Consider the following 7524-nt stretch of genomic DNA (forward strand, 5'->3'; position numbering starts at 1 on the left):
AAGAAAGCCCGCAAACAGTTTGCTGAAGACAAGCAGTCCAAGAACATGGATTACTGGAATGCCCTGTGGTCTGACGAGACCAAGATAAACTTGTTTGGCTCAGATGGTGTCCAGCATGTGTGGCGGCGCCCTGGTGAGAAGTACCAAGACAACTGTATCTTGCCTACAGTCAAGCATGGTGGTGGTAGCATCATGGTCTTGGGCTGCATGAGTGTTGCTGGCACTGGGGAGCTGCAGTTCATTGAGGGAAACATGAATTCCAACATGTACTGTGACATTCTGAAACAGAGCATGATCCCCTCCCTTCGAAAACTGGGCCTCATGGCAGTTTTCCAACAGGATAACGACCCCAAACACAACCTCCAAGATGACAACTGCCTTGCTGAGGAAGCTGAAGGTAAAGGTGATGGACTAAACCCAATTGAGCACCTGTGGCGCATCCTCAAGTGGAAGGTGGAGGAGTTCAAGGTGTCTAACATCCACCAGCTCCGTGATGTCATCATGGAGGAGTGGAAGAGGATTCCAGTAGCAACCTGTGCAGCTCTGGTGAATTCCATGCCCAGGAGGGTTAAGGCAGTGCTGGATAATAATGGTGGTCACACAAAATATTGACACTTTGGGCACAATTTGGACATGTTCACTGTGGGGTGTACTCACTTATGTTGCCAGCCATTTAGACATTAATGGCTGTGTGTTGAGTTATTTTCAGAAGACAGTAAATCTACACTGCTATACAAGTTGTACACTGACTACTCTAAGTTATATCCAAGTTTTAGTTCTATAGTGTTGTCCCATGAAAAGATATAATAAAATATTTGCAGAAATGTGAAGGGTGTACTCACTTTTGTGATACACTGTATATATATATATACAGTGTATCACAAAAGTGAGTACACCCCTCACATTTCTGCAGATATTTAAGTATATCTTTTCATGGGACAACACTGACAAAATGACTCTTTGACACAATGAAAAGTAGTCTGTGTGCAGCTTATATAACAGTGTAAATTTATTCTTCCCTCAAAATAACTCAATATACAGCCATTAATGTCTAAACCACCGGCAACAAAAGTGAGTACACCCCTTAGTGAAAGTTCCTGAAGTGTCAATATTTTGTGTGGCCATCATTATTTCCCAGAACTGCCTTAACTCTCCTGGGCATGGAGTTTACCAGAGCTTCACAGGTTGCCACTGGAATGCTTTTCCACTCCTCCATGACGACATCACGGAGCTGGCGGATATTCGAGACTTTGCGCTCCTCCACCTTCTGCTTGAGGATGCCCCAAAGATGTTCTATTGGGTTTAGGTCTGGAGACATGCTTGGCCAGTCCATCACCTTTACCCTCAGCATCTTCAATAAAGCAGTGGTCGTCTTAGAGGTGTGTTTGGGGTCATTATCATGCTGGAACACTGCCCTGCGACCCAGTTTCCGGAGGGAGGGGATCATGCTCTGCTTCAGTATTTCACAGTACATATTGGAGTTCATGTGTCCCTCAATGAAATGTAACTCCCCAACACCTGCTGCACTCATGCAGCCCCAGACCATGGCATTCCCACCACCATGCTTGACTGTAGGCATGACACACTTATCTTTGTACTCCTCACCTGATTGCCGCCATACATGCTTGAGACCATCTGAACCAAACAAATTAATCTTGGTCTCATCAGACCATAGGACATGGTTCCAGTAATCCATGTCCTTTGTTGACATGTCTTCAGCAAACTGTTTGCAGGCTTTCTTGTGTAGAGACTTCAGAAGAGGCTTCCTTCTGAGGTGACAGCCATGCAGACCAATTTGATGTAGTGTGCGGCGTATGGTCTGAGCACTGACAGGCTGACCCCCCACCTTTTCAATCTCTGCAGCAATGCTGACAGCACTCCTGCACCTATCTTTCAAAGACAGCAGTTGGATGTGACGCTGAGCACGTGCACTCAGCTTCTTTGGACGACCAACGCGAGGTCTGTTCTGAGTGGACCCTGCTCTTTTAAAACGCTGGATGATCTTGGCCACTGTGCTGCAGCCCAGTTTCAGGGTGTTGGCAATCTTCTTGTAGCCTTGGCCATCTTCATGTAGCGCAACAATTCGTCTTTTAGGATCCTCAGAGAGTTCTTTGCCATGAGGTGCCATGTTGGAACTTTCAGTGACCAGTATGAGAGAGTGTGAGAGCTGTACTACTAAATTGAACACACCTGCTCCCTATGCACACCTGAGACCTAGTAACACTAACAAATCACATGACATTTTGGAGGGAAAATGACAAGCAGTGCTCAATTTGGACATTTAGGGGTGTAGTCTCTTAGGGGTGTACTCACTTTTGTTGCCGGTGGTTTAGACATTAATGGCTGTATATTGAGTTATTTTGAGGGAAGAATAAATTTACACTGTTATATAAGCTGCACACAGACTACTTTTCATTGTGTCAAAGTGTCATTTTGTCAGTGTTGTCCCATGAAAAGATATACTTAAATATCTGCAGAAATGTGAGGGGTGTACTCACTTTTGTGATACACTGTATATGACCACTGATGAAGGTCTAGAAGATGACCAACTCAAACAGCAGCAATAGATGAGCGATTGTCTCTGACTTTACATCTACAAGGTGGACCAACTAGGTATGAGTGTCTAATAGAGTGGACAGTGAGTGGACACAGTATTTAAAAACTCCATCAGCACTGCTGTGTCTGATCCACTCATACCAGCAGAACACACACTAACACACCACCACCATGTCAGTGTCACTGCAGTGCTGAGAATGATCCACCACCTAAATAATACCTGCTCTGTTGGGGGTCCTGTGGGGGTCCTGACCATTGAAGAACAGGGTGAAAGCAGGCTAAAAAGTATGTAGAGAAACAGATGGACTGCAGTCAGTAATTGTAGAACTACAAAGTGCTTCTATATGGTAAGTGAAGCTGAAAAAATGGACAGTCATAACGTTATGCCTGATCGGTGTATATATATATATATATTTAGAATTCAATGTATTTTTGTAATTTGCTTTCTAAATATTTGCAAGTAACTTAAAACATTCAGATTTATGCAGAAAGAAATCCTCTGGCTTTTCTTGTGGGTGTCTATTCTTTGTTTATGTGATTAGCTCCACAAACTTGTTTATATTTATTCCTGGCGATTATTTAATTTATTCTAATGTGCCGCTCAATGGGAGCTATTTACATCCTAAATGGAAGCGGCGTTATCGGTGAAAAGAGACATGAAAGCATTGCGGCGTTTAGTGGCGGGTTCAGCTTCCCCGTCGCTGGTAATAGGCTTTCTCAGACCTGCGTCTGCACTTTGAAGCCGAGCTGACTTAATGATGCCACGGCGAGCGCTGCCACGCGTCTATTTCTCACACGTTTTTACAGCCTTCATCACTTTAGATGTATATCCTCTTCTTCTTGAACACTCTACCCCGCCGTGTAATACAGCTTAAGCCTGTCACCAGTGTGCACACACATTCCCACAGAATTCCAGCGGCCAGGATGCTTAACGCCCAGACTGATGCCACCCAAACAAATGTCCTGTTCAGGACTTCATCAGACACACTGATTAGTCAATTACAGTCTTGAATGGGAAATGCAGGTAAATCTCCAGGCTGTAAAGTGCTCCAATTAATGTGATCAGGCTGAAGGTGTGGCTGAAATTTAAATAAATAAAGAAATAAAACTTGCATTGCAAAACTTGAATTAGGTGGTGGATCATTCTCAGCACAGTGTCTCCAATTAGCCTAGCTGCATGTTTTTGGACTGTGGGAGGAAACCGGAGCAAAGCCACGCAGACATGGGGAGAACATGCAAACTCCGTACAGAAAGGACCCGGACCGCCCTACCTGGGGATCGAACCCAGGACCTTCTTGCTGTGAGGCGACAGTGCTACGCACTTAGCCACCGTGCCACCCTATGGTCACCCTAGGTCTGAAGAACCTATAGTGGCCTGCACAGACCACAGACTTAAACCCTATTGAATACCTTTGTGTTTAACTGGAATGTCTATTGCGAGCTAGGCCTTCACGTCCAACATCAGTGCCTGACTTTACGAATGCTGTTTTGCCTGAATGGCCCCAAATTCTCACTGACAGAAGAGTGGAGGCTGTTAAAGTCACAATAGAGGATGGGGAGTTAATAATGCCTGTGGTTTTGAAATGGAAAGTCCAGTAAGCTTGTGATCAGATGTCTAAATCCTTTTGGCTGTCTAATCAGTGATGCTATGTTTAGACACTCTGTTAGAGATGGTGATTTTGGGGGACAGGAGGTGGAGCAAATGTTAGAAAAGTGGGCGGAGTCTCGAATACATCGTATCGAATCTTGGCTCTGCCTTGCCAGCTGAGGCTGAGCGGCCACATGAACAACGATTGGCCTGTTGTTCATATGGGCGGGAATAAGCCGGATGGGGTCTCTCTCTCTCATGACTGATGCAATTACGACCTCTGCTGGCTGATTGATGGCGCCTGCACAGAAATGAAAAAAGAGTGCTCTTAGGGTGTGTCCCTCCGTACACGCAGCTAGGCTGCACTGCACTCGTCAAAGTTTAGGTGATAAGATGCATACGGCACGCTGCCCACGTGTCAGAGGGGGCGTGGGTTAGCTTCGTTCTCCTCAATCAGAGCAGAGATTGCGTTGGTGGAGAGGAAGCATGATGCAATGGGGCAATTGGACGTGCTAAAAAGGGGAGAAAAATATATTTAAAAAAAAAAGAAAAGTGGGCGGAGTCAGTGACACAAAAATTGACCATTTCATTTCATGTAAAGCCCTGCCTGTGTGAACACAGGGTGATGAGCTATCAGCGATTTGGGCAACAATAGATAAAAAGTCGCTGCCTGTCGCTAAACGTAGGGTAAGCCTAGAAATGGTTTTAAACCTATCTCTAAGACTCTACAACCTTACAAGTCCTGCATTCCTACAACGCAACAATGGCAGACTTTTGTGCTAAAGTGCCAGCTTTGAGTGGACAAGAACCAACCAACTGGTCTAACGTTGTAGAATTTTACCAAGTGCACCTTCAATGCGATTCACACCTGTATGCATATCCTGATAGTTAGGGTTATGTATTTCCATTGCCCCAGGTTGGCAAACAGCATGATTGTAAGTACATACAGATTCTCTGAAGATAAGGCGGATACTGCTGGTATGCATCGATGCCAGGGGGCACCGTCCCATAAAAGAATGGATATTAAAGTCGGAGGCTCTTAAAGCAATAGCTAGACGCAAATTACACACTGTAAAAATTCACTGGAATGTTCAAGCCTGTAAAATCAGACTCTGTTCTCGTGGAGGACGTGGGAGGGAGGATGGCACACTCTGCCTGCTCTTACTACGTGCCATCAGATGCCAAGATCTATTCAAGCCATAGCTCATGCCTATTATTTCACTCTTTAAGTATGCAATGTCAGACACTGTGATTAGATATGGAACTGTTCCATGCTCAGATGGTGAAAGCCTTCTGAAATGAGGGCAGAGCTTCGTCGTGCCGCTTCGTCCTGCCACCGGGCGTGATATGGTGAAGCGTTTGAGTTCCTGTCATTCAGGTTACTTAGGAAAATGTGATAAATGGATAGATTAGCATTGGTTTATTCATCACTGGCTCCCAAAACATCAGATCAGCAAATGAGACAGTTTAAATACAGATCAAGTCAAAAAGATATGCAACCCTAACTGATGTTTCAATAGGACCTTAGAAGTTTCTATAGGAACATTATGTTTAAAGCAAGGAATGAGTTTAACAAACTAAATAATGATGTGATTTTCAAAAAGGTGATGTCAACAGGTGATTGTAATCATAATTTGGTACAAAAGCAGCATCCAGGAAGGCTGAGTCTCCTCCTCAAAGAGGATCTCCAGTTTGTCAACAAATGTGTGCGAAAATGATTGAAATGTTTACAAACAATTTACCTCAAAGAAAGATAGAAAGGGATTTGCATATTTCTCCCTCTACAGTGCATAATATCATTAAATGATTCAAGGAATCGGGAGGAATTTCAATGCGTAAAGGCCAAGGGCACAAGCTTAAGCTGAACACCCGTGATCTTCGATCCCTCAGACGGCACTGCATCAAAAACCGCCACTCAACAATAGCTGATATAACCACATGGGTGAGGGATTACTTTAGCAAACCTTTGTCAAGCACTACAATACAGAGTTACATGCACAAATACCACTTAAAACTTTACTGTGCAAAAAAGAAGCCTTATGTTAACCATGTCCAGAAGCAGTGTCAAGTTCTCTGGGTTTGGAGGCATCTAGGATGGACCATCACACAGTGGAAACGTGTATTGTGGTCAGATGAATCAGCATTCCAGGTCTTTTTTGGAAGAAATCGACACATGTGCTCTGGACAAAAGATGAAAAGGACCATCTAGACTGTTATCAGCAACAAGTCCAAAAGCCAGGGTCTGTCATGGTATGGGACTGTGTCAGTGCCCTTGGCAAAGGTCATTTACACTTCTGTGATGCAGCATTAAAGTAGAAAAGTCTGTGTGGAGAATTTTGAAGCGAAAAATGCGACAACGACGACCCCGTACTGTTGCACATCTTAAGACGTGTTTTGGGGTGAATGGGACAAAATAAAACCTGAAACAATTTATTGCTTGGTCTCCTCCCAACTTTTTTTTGGAATGTGTTGCAGGCCTGGAATGCAGGAATGGAGGTATATAAACAAATGACATTAAGCTGACCAGACAAAACATGAAATATCTCGGGTTCATCCTGTCTGCAATGAAATAAAAGTCAAAGTAAATGTAAGAAACTCAAGTCCACGATGAAGTACCGTATCTACATTTGTTTTAAATTCCTGCTTGATTCTTTAATATCCCCCTGACTGAAAATGTGAAGTTTAACTGTTCATTGTGAATTAATTATATCGTTCCAGAACATTTTGGGGGGTTTCTGCTGTTTCAGCTGGCCGTCCACCATCTTCACTTCCAACATCTTGACTTCTGGTTGCAATTAGAATATAATAACCGTTTATAATCATATAATGGCTTGTTTTTATCTCCTGTTGTGCTGGCTCACAAGAGTCTGAAAATGTAGAAACGATCCAAGTGTAGATCCTGGTGGGAGCTGGTTAAAGCGGAGGAAGTTCAAGAAATATAGGAAGAGTTTCCAACACTGATACACTATAGGGCCAAAAGTATGCTGACTTATGTCGTAATTGTTGAGTTCAGGTATTTTAGGTATTTTAGCCACACCAGTATACACCCCCAAATCAGAAAAAGTTGGGACAGCATGGAAAATGCAAATAATAAAAAAACACAGCGTTTCTTACATTTACTTTGACTTTTATTTGATTGCAGATAGGATGAACCTGAGATATTTCATGTTTTATCTGCTCAACTTCATTTCATTTATTAATAAACATCCACTCCTGCATTTCAGGCCTGCAACACATTCCAAACAAAGTTGGGACAGTAAAGCATTTACCACTTTGTAATGATGCCATTCCTTTTCACCACACTTAAAAGACGTTTTGGCACAGAGGATACCAAGTGATTTAGTGTTTCAGCTTTTATTTTGTCTCATTCTTCCTTCAAA

This window comes from Trichomycterus rosablanca, chromosome 5 (assembly GCF_030014385.1).
Source record: "Trichomycterus rosablanca isolate fTriRos1 chromosome 5, fTriRos1.hap1, whole genome shotgun sequence".
Lineage (NCBI taxonomy): Eukaryota > Metazoa > Chordata > Actinopteri > Siluriformes > Trichomycteridae > Trichomycterus > Trichomycterus rosablanca.